General features: G+C 52.0%; 1 protein-coding gene and 1 long non-coding RNA gene across 6 annotated transcripts in view; one reads left to right on the top strand and one right to left on the bottom strand.

The window, feature by feature from the left end:
• DENND2A (DENN domain containing 2A) overlaps nucleotides 1-1109 on the bottom strand; it is a 124135-nt gene extending 123026 nt beyond the window's left edge. For 2 of the 5 annotated variants that reach the window (XM_005654269.3, XM_005654270.3), the window contains exon 1: nucleotides 839-1109. The gene's annotated coding sequence lies outside the window, so the exon portion shown is untranslated. The other 3 variants (XM_013983646.2, XM_021078589.1, XM_021078590.1) reach the window with 2 other exon arrangements.
• Nucleotides 553-12372, top strand: LOC100514807. Its single transcript, XR_297874.3, has 3 exons — nucleotides 553-690; nucleotides 8333-8421; nucleotides 10637-12372. It is a non-coding gene; the product is annotated as an uncharacterized LOC100514807 (long non-coding RNA).

Raw genomic sequence — 12608 nt, 5'->3', positions numbered from 1 at the left:
AAGGATTTTGTTCTTTTCTGTAGTAACCACCCCAGGTGTAAGAGTTTAATAACAAAATTACTGCAGAGTGCCTATTATAATGGGGGGTGGATTAATTACCGGTGTGTGTGTCATTTGGCACATTAGAGAAGCCGCATCCCTGAAGCCCATCTCCACACCAGTTGGAAGCCCTCCTGCTCCTTCCCCAGCACCGGCTGCTGAGAACAAAGTCACTGCACTTACATTGCCCTGACCCTGGAGTGCAGTGCCCAGCCTCCTCACCCGATCCCCTAAGAGGCAGGATTCCTCTGCTGAGGTCTGGGTCTCCTCAGGGGTTTGAATCCAGATCCCTGTGACCCTCCCGCTATCATTATTCCCTGAGCTGGGCTTCATCTGCTCCCAACGCCATCCTTAAGGGTTAAGTGGAAGAAAGAAGACCATGCAATCATCTTTACCTTCCTGCTTTCCCAAGACTGCAAATTCAGACCACAGTGGGGGGAAGGGGGGGTCTGGCTGCTCAGCCTTCAATCTCGATTCTTTGCGCGCGCGCGCACACACACGCACACACACTTACACACTCTCGCCCCTGGGACCCAGCTCGGCGCAGGGCGGGGGCTCTGCCCGGTTTCTGCCGCTTTCCCAGGCGCGGGACCACGGCTTCCCGAGCTCCCGGAAGGACGAACGCACAACGCTTTGCTCAAGTCCCCGCAGGTCAGACTGCAGCGCCTCGGTCCCCACGGCCGCACACGGGACACCCGGTCTTCGGTCTGCAAAGGGCCACTTCCCAGCTCTGGCCCGCCCATCCCTCCCCCACCCCCCGCCGCGCGTCCCCTCCACCGTCCCCTGGGCGAGGCCCTACCTCCCGGCGGGTCGAGGCTCCGCGGGCTCCGAGGCGCAGCTCGGGGGCGCCCGGGCGGGCGGGAGCGGCGGGCGGCGGGGGCCAGGGGCGCCATGGCCCGCAGCCCCCCACGCGCGTGTCGGCCGGGCCTCTCCCGGCGCCCTGGGCTCGCGTGCCCGCCGGCCGGCCGCCGCTGTGGGCGAGTGGAGGGCGGGCTCGGCCGGCGGCCCCTTCCTCTGGTCGCGGCGCCGCGGCTCTGAGCCGGGCCGCGCGCCCCGCCGCCCCCCGCCCGCCGCCGCTCGGTGAGCTCATCCGCAGCTGGCGGGCGCCCGGCCCGTTGCCACGGCAACGCCTCTCCCAGGGCCGCGCGGACTCGAGCGACTCCCGTAAACAGGACCTTCTGCCGGACTCTTCCCCTCGCCCTTTTTGGGGGGTGGGGAGAGGGCGCCTTAACCCTTTCTCTGCTGGAGACCACCGAGCGTCAGGCCCCGGGGTTTATTGGAGCGCCGCGCTCAGCCGGGGACGGAGACCTTGAGAGGCAACCGAGTGGCAGCGACAGTCCCTGCCCTCAGTTCAATCGTTTAACGTCTGTGGGGCACCCACCAGGGCTTCAGGTGCAGGGCTGGGGGCTGGGACACCCTAGGCAACGAACGCATCGGCCACCACCCTTGACTCTTGCAGCTCGCTGCCGGCTGTCTGGGGCGCCGACACCCGGACACTGAAGGCCCTGAAAGCCCCAGGGGCCCTCAGCGCAGGGCACAAAACTCCCAAACCTGGCATGGGAGTGGAGGGGGTCAGGAAAAGCTTCCCAGAGACGTGACTTTATGGTGCCTGCTGCCCCTACTTTCGTAGGACAAATGCTCAAGAAACGCAGTCCCAAGGGCTGCCAGATAAGCGCACGTGAAAATGCTGTGGGCAATTGATGCCCAGGGCAATGGGAGGCCACTGAAGGGTTTCAAGCAGAGGAGCTCCCGGGTGAAAGGGAGATGGACGTGGCGGTGGCGATTGCGAGTGTGGAGGGAGGGCTCCAGGAACATCTCCATAGCCCCAGGGAAGTCATTCTGGTCTTTAGCCCAGGGGCCCCTGGAAATTTGGGCCTAAAGCCTAGACCAGGGGGAAAAGGGAGAGGAGACCTAGCCTACAAATGCACAAAAGCTGTGTGCAGGAGAGCCGGGAAAGGGAAGATAAAGGGCTTCAGAACCTGGGGAACGTGAATTACTGCCTAGGCAGTTCCTGCAGACTGAGGGCCTAAGGTCTGAGGGGCTTATTCAGACATGGGAGTTACCGAGTTACCAAGGAAGAGCTCTGCCTCCTTCATCGAGATGTTTGCTCCTTCCACAAGACCTGAATCTTTTCTAGGGCTCCTTATAGCTCCCTAACTCCTTCATGCTAAATCTGCTTCAACTAAGCACAGCGAATGTCTAGAATACAAATTTGCAAGATGTTAGCAGGTTGTTTTTTTAGCCGGGGGGGGTGTGTGTTTGTTTGCAGGTGTAAGCATTTAAATTCTTGTTTGGGGAGCTCCTGTTGTGGCTCAGCAGCTTAAGAAACCAACTAGGGAGTTCCCAGCATGGTGCAGCGGAAACGAATCCGACTAGGAACCATGAGGTTGCTGGTTCGATCCCTGGCCTCGCTCAATGGGTTAAGGATCCTGTGTTGTCGTGAGCTGTGGTGCAGGCTGGTGGCTACAGCTCCGATTGGACCCCTAGCCTGGGAACCTCCCTAGGCCGTGGGTGCAGCCCTAAAAAAGACAAAAAGACACAACAAAAGAAAAAAGAACCCTACTAGTATCTGTTAGCATATAGAAGAAAAGACAGTCAGCTGGAGTAGTGAGGTCCCAAACAAGTTTTGTTGACCAGTGAGATGGCCAGGAACACTGAGAAAAGAACTCAGGCTCCCCACCATTTAGGGAGAGTTAAGTTTTATAGGGCAGGGGTCCTGTGTTGAGTCATGTAGTCATGGGATGGTGGTTGGCGTCTGGTCCAGGTGGGAGTTTTAATTTTTAGCTGGCCCAAGTTTAAGACACAGAAAACCTCTGATAAGGTTCTGAGGTGGTGGCAAGTAAGTACTGGAGTGGATCTATAGCTCATGGTGACACCTTTATGGCTGTTTCACCTAAGAGCATCCATGAGGATGTGGGTTCGATCCCTGGCCTCGGCTCAGTGGGTTAAGGATCCAGCATTGCCCCAAGCTGCAGCGTAGGTGGAAAGTGTGGCTTGGATCTTGTGTTGCTGCGGCTGTGGCATAGGCCTCAGCCGCAGCTCCAGTTCGACCCCTAGTTCCGGGAATTTCCATATGCCACAGGTGTGGCCCTAAAATGAAAAATAAGTAAATAAATAAATAAATAAATGAGTTCCCGTGGTGATGCAGCAGTAATAAATCTGACTGGTATCCATGAGGATTCAGGTTTGATCCTTGACCTTGCTCAGTGGGTTAAGGATCTGGTGTTGCTGTGAGCTGTGGTATAGGTCCCAGATGCGACTTGGATCCCACGTTGCTGTGGCTGTGGTGTTGGCCGGCAGCTGTAGCTCTGATTGGACCCCTAGCCTGGGAACTTCCATATGCCACAGATGTAGCCCTAAAAAGCAAATAATAATAATAGTTTTGCTTGCTAATGCATCATTCAAGAAGTTTTCACTTTCTAAGAAAAGATCAGAGACTTGGCTTCTTGAGGATTAAATTATTCCTGAGAACCTGATGTGTCATAAGGCAAACTGAGAGTAGAGAAAAGGGCAAGAGGAGAACAGTTGGGCTGAGAGCCCCCTTAGCTGCCTCCCCCAACCCAATGCCCAACACAGCCTGGACGCCTTCAACGTTTCTGCCTTCCAGCTGCCAGTCACATCTCAAGTGGGCGGAGAGGTGGCTCAGGAGCCCCTAATGGCATCTCTTAGAAAACTATTTGGTCAGCTCCTTCATCTTTCAGTTCTGGACACTAACTTGTTTTAGATAAATATCCCTGCCTTGGCTCATGAGCAATGCTGGGGGCTGTGCTTTGCAAGTTTCCATCTGTTCCTGTCTGTTGCAGCCCCCAACCCCACTGATCCTCAGGGCTGGCTGCTCCCACCCCTGGATGATTGTGTAACCATGGCAGGGTCCTCCTTTCCTTTGTGGTCCAGCCCCTGCGGGCTCCCTGGAGCTCTCCCAGCTGATGCTCTCCCTGCTCCCTCCCCAGCTCTGGTTCTTCACTCCAAAGGGCAGGGTAGCCCTCCAAGGTGGGGAGCTATGCCCGAGAGCCTGGAAGAGCCTCTCTCAGTGGTCCTGTCTTCTTCCTGGCCTCCCCTGTCCTCAGCTTCTCCCCACATGGGAAAAGGAGGCCTAGAGGAGGGGGCAGCACCTGGCCTTGGTAGGGAAAGCTGTGGTGCTTTTGCTTTTTTCCTTCTTTCTTTTTTCTTTTTGCTTTTTAGGGCCACACCTGCAGCAAACTGGAGTTTCCATTATGGCTCAGTGATTAAGAACCCGATTAGTATCCAGGAGGATGTGGGTTAGAACCCTTGCCTTGCTCAGTGGGTTAAGGATCCAGCATTGCCGTGAGCTATGGTGTAGGTCACAGACACAGATCAGATCTGGCATTGCTGTGGCTGTGGTGTAGGCCGGCAGCTGCAGCTCCGATTCAACCCCTAGCCTGGGAGCTTCCATATGCCACATGTGTGGCCCTAAGAAAAGCAAAAAAAATTTATTGTTTTTATCTAGAAAGCTGGTATGGGGAGGTGAATCATCTATCAGTGTTCAGAGCTGTGATATTTGGGTGAGGGGTGGCGAGGAAGGAGCCTCTTTTGGAGGTGGGGAGAGTCCATGGCCTCACCTTGACACGCCCTTGGTGAAAATCCTCATTGTCCCTCCACTGGAGCCTAAGAAGCCATCTGGGCTGGGAGCAAGTTTCCCTCAGTCTCTCTCTCTCTCTTTTTTTTTGTCTTTTCTACACCTGCGGCATATGGAAGTTCCCAGGCTAGGGGTCTAATCAGAGCTGTAGCCACCAGCCTACACCACAGCCACAGCAACACAGAATCAGAGCCACATCCGTGACCTACACCACAGCTCACAGCAACACCGGATCCTTAACCCACTGAGCGAGGCCAGGGATCAAACCCACATCCGTCCTCATGGATACTAGTCAGGTTCATTACTGATGCACCACCATAGGACCTCCAGCACCTTCTGTTTCACTCCTATGCCCCTAGCTTACTTTGAAAGGTCCTATTTTTTTTTCCACAAAGAATTAAACCCTTCGTACCTTTACGAGGGTTAGTGTTTCTGACAAAAAGCAGAGGACGGTGCTCGCTTCGGCAGCACATATACTAAAATTGGAACGATACAGAGAAGATTAGCATGGCCCCTGCGCAAGGATGACACGTAAATTCGTGAAGCGTTCCATATTTTTTGGGAAAATAAAAAAATTATTGATAAAAAAAAAAGAAAAAGAATTTGAACTAATAAAATTCATTGCACATTCAAAAAAAAAAGCAGAGGACGAAGTCATGGAAGGGCTGCAGCTTCAGGCAAAGTCTCAGGTATTACACCTGCCATGCCCAGTCCCTCTACCCTTGTAGCCTTCTCTGTTTTTGGAAGATGCATTTGAATTTCCCGGAAAGGACGAGGATGGTGACTAAGCTACCCTTTTAGAGGCATGAATTTCAGTGTTTAAGCAGGTCTCACTCTTCCTGTGCCCTATGATTCCAGAACAGTAGGGCAGTGTGACCAGCTCTGGACTGTGCTGAGGATGCAAAGCTGCCACATGCTACCGCTCAGCCCCTCCGCCTCTGTTTCCTTAACAGCTAGGTGCACTCCTCAGACTCAGGAGCAGGGGAGGGGAGAAGCATCTCCTTCACACGTTCTCATCACACAACATCTGTATCTCTGTGCCACAGCTGGGTGCTTAAAGCCTGCCAGCTTGTCCCCCCACCCACCCCACTAACACCCACCCAGGCCCTAAGCTCTGCCTTTAGGCCACCAAATGGCTCCGTCACTGTGCTGCCTCTCACAGACCACGCCTTGCAGGGGGGGACATGTTTCTGGAAGGTGCTATCATCTGATTCTTTTTTTTTTTTTGTCTTTTCTAGAGCCACACCCATGGCATATGGAGGTTTCCAGGCTAGGGATCGAATCCGAGCTGCAGCCGCCAACCTATACCACAGCCACAGCAACACCAGATCCGAGCCATGTCTGTGACCTACACCACAGCTCAGGGCAAGACCAGATCCTTAACCCACTGAGCGAGGCCAGGGATCGAACCCGAAACTTCATGGTTCCTAGTTGGGTGTTTCTGCTGTGTCACAACGGGAACTCCTATCTGATTCATTTTTATATTTCCCAGATCAAATTGAGGCAGAATAATAATTCAGGTCGTTAATGTAGAAACATGGGCTTTGGGAGTTCCCATCATGGCTCAGCAGAAGTGAATCTGACTAGCATTCATGAGGATGCAGGCTCAATCCTTGGCCTCTCTCAGTGGGTTAAGGATCCGGCATTGCCGTGAGCTGTGGTGTAGGTTGCAGACGTAACTCGGATCCGGCATTGCTGTGGCTGTGGCCAGCAGCTATAGCTCGGATTTGATGGCTAGCCTGAGACTCTCCATATGCCATGGTTGAGACCCTAAAAAAAAAAAAAAAAAAAGGAAGAAAGAAAAGAGAAGAAAAATGGGCTTTGATATAGTCCCAGGTTAATGTCCATGGTTTAAGATTTGTAAAAACAAATCTAGACAAACATGCCTTGCTTGTTGGAAAATTAAGTATGGAACGAACATTTGTTTTACGTCAAGGTAGGCATTAACCCCTGACCTATACCTTTGAGTGTCAGCAAAGTAATGTAAAGAGTGGCAACTCTCAGCCTGGGGGAAAGAACAAAGTAGCCATAAAACTTACGGGGCATCTCCATCTCTAAGACGCCCATTGGCTAAGGCCCGATACAGGTGACTGTACAGGACCAATGGGAAAAGGGAATGATGTCTAAACCTCACTTTGGTACCCCCGCCTGTCCTTAAGAAATAAAAACCTTGGCGTTCCCGTCGTGGTGCAGCAGAAACGAATCTGACCAGGAACCATGAGGTTGCAGATTCAATCCCTGGCCTCGCTCAGTGAGTTAAGGATCTAGTATTGCCGTGAGCTGTGGTGTAGGTCGCAGACTCGGCTCAGATCCTGCGTTGCTGTGGCTGTGGCTTTGGCCAGCAGCTACAGCTCCTGTTGGACCCCTAGCCTGGGAACCACCATATGCTGCGGGTATGGCTCTAAAAAGACACAAAGCCAAAAAGAAAAAAGAAAAACCTCCTTAGAACAATTGAAAGAAGGGACTCTTCCCCATCTCCCAGAGTCTGTGCTGGAAGCTTTTTGCTTTCCTGTAATAAAGTCTTTTGCTCGCTGCCTGTGTGAGTGAGGGTGTCCCCCAAGTTCAATCTTTGGCTCCGTGAACAAGAACTCGGATTCCTGTAACAAAATCAAAATCAAAATATTGGCGAAAGGCAAGCCAGGTGACTTCTGGCCCCAGGTACCAGTGTGACCTTGGGCAAAGCAGCTCTTTTGTATGAGTTTCAGGTTCCTAGGGAGATGGGGCCAGATGGGCCTCAGGTCCCTCCTAGTGCCCCCCTTCTCAGGTAGGCAGAAAAAGCACAAAGCAACAGCCTGTGCTTACTCTCATACTGCTTTTCCTGTGTGACTGAGTGCGTGCCAGGTAGTGTTGTTGCTGAAACTCATTCTCTGTCCTCCGTTGCCAAATAGAACTGTGGAGACAGAGTTTTGAGTGAAGGAGAAAAAGATAGCTTTATTTCTTTGCCAGGCAAAGGGGGCCACAGCAGCCTAGTGCCTTCAAGACTGTGCCCCCTTTGGAAGGGATTAGCAGGTGGTTGTATAGTTGGGGGGGTGGAAAATCGGGCCACAGAGAAGGATCAAGGTAGAGGCGAGCTTGCATTGTTTTCAGCGCTGGTGTTTAGTGGCCCCAGGACGGGTCCCGGTGGTCCTCCTTCCTCAAATGAAGATGCTTCATCAAGCAGTTCTTCTGTTTGATGGGGGTTTTAGTTCTGCATTAAGGCCCAAAGAGGTTATGTGTATTCCTTAAGGAGGAACCAGGACCTGCCCCAAGGCTGCACTGTAGTCTCTTGACGGCCCCTCCCTGGTCTCTGCATCCGCCCTCCCCTCCCCCTCTATTAGCAAGTGCCCTTTGGGGCTCACGGAAGGTCATGAAGCCTGAGGCTTATTCCCTAAAGACGAGAAATGAGGACAGAGACAGCCTGTGTGCCCAGGAGCCCCACAGGGCACTAGCTCGGTTACAGTGTCAAGATCACCTAGGGGGTAGGTTCTAATAGCAGCCTCTTTTTACCAGTGAAGCAGGTGTGGCCCTAAAAAGAAAAAAAAATTGTGAAGAAAAGAGAAGGAGGCAGGAGGGGCCAGATCCTTAACTCACCGAGCGAGGCCAGGGATGGAACCCGCAACCTCATGGTTCCTAGTCGGATTTGTTTCCGCTGCGCCACGACGGGAACTCCGAGCATTTTTTTTTTTTTTAAATGATTTTAATTTTCTTCCCTTACAGTGTTCTGTCAATCAGAGCCAGCGTTTTCATGCCAGGGCTCAACTCCCGAGGAGCCAATGCAGGCCAGGTGGACTGAGCAGGACTGAGAGGTAGGGTGGGAGGGTGGGTCAGAGCTTCCTTTTTTTTTTTTTAAGGGCCACATCCGAGGCACTTGGAAGTTCCCAGGCTAGGGGTTGAATCAGCTATAGCTGCCAGCCACAGCCACAGCAATGCTGGATCCTGAACGCCTTGAGTGAGGCCATGGCTGGAACCTGTGTCCTCATGGATAATAGTTAGGTTCGTTTCCCACTGAGCCACAACGTGAACTCCAAGGCAGGGCTTCTGGAACGTTTTATTTCCCTTATAATCTCCTCGGACTTGTAGAGGAAAAAAAGCAGATTGTACTTTTATCCCAAAGGGTTCCTAACGCAGGGGGGTTGGGATGGGGCCCAGGAATATAGTTTTACAGGCACCCCAGGTGTTTTTGGTGGAAGGGGCTTAAGTCCCCACCGGAGGCAGGACGAAGCAGAGGCTGCGGCAGGCATGTGCCAGGCTGTCCCTGGCCTGTGGTTCTTTCTGATGAAAGTCAAAATCTGTGATGGGGAGAAGAGGGTGCTAGGATGCTGAAAAGGTCTCAGCAAAAAAGTGCCCTCCACAAGCAGCTTAGCCCAGGGGTCCTCAGCTGGGGACAACTTTGCTCCCCCAGGGGACAGCTGGCAATTCTTGAAGACATGTTCTTGTCTCAATTAGGAAAGAGGGGTGTTTCTAGCATTGCGTGCATAGAGGCCAGAGATGCCACTAAACGGCTCCCTCTGCCCCCCCCCCCACAACGAAGGATTATCCGGCCCCAAATGTCAGAAGTGCAAAGGTTGAAAACCCCAGAGCCAGCTGATTTGCCATCCATCCCCAAGCCCTTCCCCAGGATCTCGAACAAACACTTGTCTGCATCACGTCTGCCTGGTAATGAAGATGCTAAAATCACAATCATTTGTTCAAGTGAAAAAATTAGCATAGCCAAGTGGGTCTTTGCATCTCTTTTCCCCTCACATTCCTTCCCACCTTGTTTGGAAACCCTGAGAAAGCTTTGGGTGCACTTCAGAAGTGATTGGTGCCACCTAGTGATACTGGAGATAATACCAGCAGGAGCACTTGCAAGAACTGGAAACTTGCTTAGGGGGCCTTACCTCTGTGAAGATCCTATGTAAACGAAGAGCACCCGAATGAGAACAAACAGAAGCTGTTGGTTCAGAGCTTTCTACAGCAAGGGAGTCAGCTACCATCACTTGCACTTGGCAAAGACTCAAGTACAACTGGAGAATCAAATGCTAGTGAGAAAGGTTTAGAGAGAAAAAAAAAACTAAGTCTTCAAGTGTCCTGAACTGGAGGGTGTTAGCACGGGGAGGCTGGAGCAGGGACGTCTCGTGTGATTGGTTTGCAAAGGATATGTGGCTTTCTCTGATGGGTCTGCAGTTGGTAGTGGGAGCGAAAATTAGAGAAGATGCGTTCCTGGACCACGTCCTGACTATTCTGGGCCCGTTGCTACAGAGGCTGTGGGTCAGGGTTCTCTTGTCATAAATGGCCTGGTCAGTGTCTGCCCGTATATTGAGTCTCTCATTTCATTCATTATTCTTTTTTTTTTTTTTGTCTTTTTTTTTTGCTATTTCTTGGGCCGCTCCCGCGGCATATGGAGGTTCCCAGGCTAGGGGTTGAATCAGAGCTGCAGCCACCGGCCTACGCCAGAGCCACAGCAACGCTGGATCCGAGCTGCGTCTGCAACCTACACCACAGCTCACAGCAACGCTCGGATCGTTAACCCACTGAACAAGGGTGGGGACCGAACCCGCAACCTTATGGTTCCTAGTCGGATTCGTTAACCACTGCGCCACGACGGGAACTCCTCATTCATCATTTTAAATACATACCTCCTGTTGCTAATCATGAAAGAGGTTACAGATACCCACGTGAGAAACGGCTTGACTGATAATTAATGTCTGTGATTATTTTTTTTCTTTTTCTTTTTATGGCCTCCATTGCGGCATATGGAAGTTCCCAGACTAGAGGTTGGAGCTGTGCTGGCCTATGCCAGAGTCACACCAAGAGCCAGATACTCAACCCACTGAGCAAGGCCAGGGGTCAAACCTGCATCCTCATGGATACTAGTCACGTTTGTTACTGCTGAGCCACAGTGGGAACTCCAACATCTGTGATCTTTAAAGGCTGCCCTTATTATCACTTTTTTTTTACAAGCTTTGTAAGAAAGTTACTTAAGGAGAAGGATGGGATCCATTGTTTTGGGATAACATTTTGCTTTTTTGTTGTTCAAAGGTGAAGACTCTTCTTTGATGGAGTGCAGTACAGAAACAGACAGAGGGCTGGATTTTGCCTACCCTTGACCTTTGATGGAGGGTGAACATAGGAGGGAATGAGAAACGTGGGAGGAGGACTCCCATGACTGAGCTTCAGACCCTGGGCCGAAAGAACAGAGATGCTCCCGGTCACACAGCCCCCCAGGGACGAAGAACTACCTCAGGAGTGGCTCAGCGGAAACGAATCCGACTAGGAACCATGAGGTTGCGGGTTCGATCTCTGGCCTTGCTCAGTGGGTTAAGGATCTGGCATTGCCTTGGGTTGTGGTGTAGGTTGCAGATGTGGCCCAGTTCCTGAGTTGCTGTGGCTCTGGCATAGGCTGGCAGTTACAGCTCCGATTTGACCCCTAGCCTGGGAACCTCCATATGCCGCGGGTGCGGCCCTAGAAAATACAAGACAGATTAAAAAAAAAAAAAAAAAAAAAGAACTACCTCAGAGGGCATGGGCTGCAGCTCAATCACATACACAAAGGCACCAACGTGATGCCACAGAAAACTGGTAAACCTCGGAAAAGGAAGCAAGGCCTTCCCGCTCCAGTTTATGCTGTTCCTACAGCGCCCTCTAGTGGCAGAGACTAACAAGCCAGGTTGCAAAGGACTGGAGGCTGCTTCCATTCGACCTGCTGCTTCTCTCTGTGTCCACCTCCTCCCTCCTCCCTGAACCTTCCAGCTGCCATCTTGCCTGATGGATGCCGTTGCGGTCCTGAGAGGCAGTCAGCATCTTCTTTGGGTTGTGCTGTGGGGGAGGAGATGGCGGGGGCGTGATCATTCCTTGCATAGGTGGGCTTGGAAGCCAACAAGTTATGGAAAAAATGGTCGGGTTCTTTCTGATGGTGGTTTACAGGTCCCAGTCTTCGTCTGAAGTGGTGAATATTGGACAATGGCAGTAAGTGGCTTTCCATTGCTCTCCGCTTTTGGTAGGACCTGGGAAAGTTGGGGGGCCCCCTGAAGGGGAATCTCTGTCCCCGCCGTAGATGTCTGGGTGCATGCAGTCTTCTGCTACCTTTCTAAAGCAAACCTCTGGGGAGTTTCTGCTGTGGCTTAATGGGATCGGTGGTGTCTTGGGAGTTCTGGGACGCAAGTTCGATCCCCACCCGGCACAGTGGTTTAAAGATCCGGTGTTGCCACAGCTGTGGCTTAGGTTGTGACTGCTGCTTGGATCTGATCGCTGGCCCGGGAACTCCATAGGCCATGGGGTGGCCAAAAATGAAAATAAATAAAACCAAATAAAGCAAACCTCTGGCTCTCTGCTTTCTAATATAGTCCTGAAGTTCATGTTGAAAAGAGTCATGTTGAAAAAAGCGTTAGAATTTTCCATTACATTGGCTATGGGTGATGCTCTGGAATCGCCACCGTGCACTCGGTTACTGAGATAAAGTTCCACAAACAGATGGAACCCTCACTTCCTCAAGCCTAGGAGCCTTTGGGGTTGTGTAAGTAGGAAGTCCTGTGGGCCTGCAACAGGGCAGAGCCTCTGCTTAGAACCTCAAAAAGGAAGGAAGGAGCCCTAGAGCAGGGTGGAAGTTTTATACTCAACTCGAGAAGAATCCCAACTTCTTGGCAGCTCAGACTTCCCTCACAATTTTTTTTGTCTTTTTAGGGCCACACCTGTGGCATATGTTAAGTTCCCAGTCTAGGGGTCGGCTTGGAACTGTAGCCGCTGGCCTACGCCCCAGCCACACCAGCTCTGAGCGAAATCTATGACCTATACTACAGCTCATGGCAATGCCCACTGAGCAAGGCCAGGAATCTAGCCTGTGTCCTCATGGATACTAGTTGTGTTCATTACCACTGAGCCACAACAGGAACTCCCATTCTCTCAGAATTTTATTTTTTTTTTTGTCTTTTTAGGGCCATACCTGCAGCATATGGAGGTTCCCAGGCTAGGGGTCAAATTAGAGCTATAGCTGCCGGCCTACACCACAGCCACA

This window comes from Sus scrofa, chromosome 18, assembly GCF_000003025.6.
Source record: "Sus scrofa isolate TJ Tabasco breed Duroc chromosome 18, Sscrofa11.1, whole genome shotgun sequence".
Lineage (NCBI taxonomy): Eukaryota > Metazoa > Chordata > Mammalia > Artiodactyla > Suidae > Sus > Sus scrofa.
The sequence above is the reverse complement of the archived record's forward strand: the minus strand, read 5'-3'. Positions and strand labels throughout refer to the sequence as shown.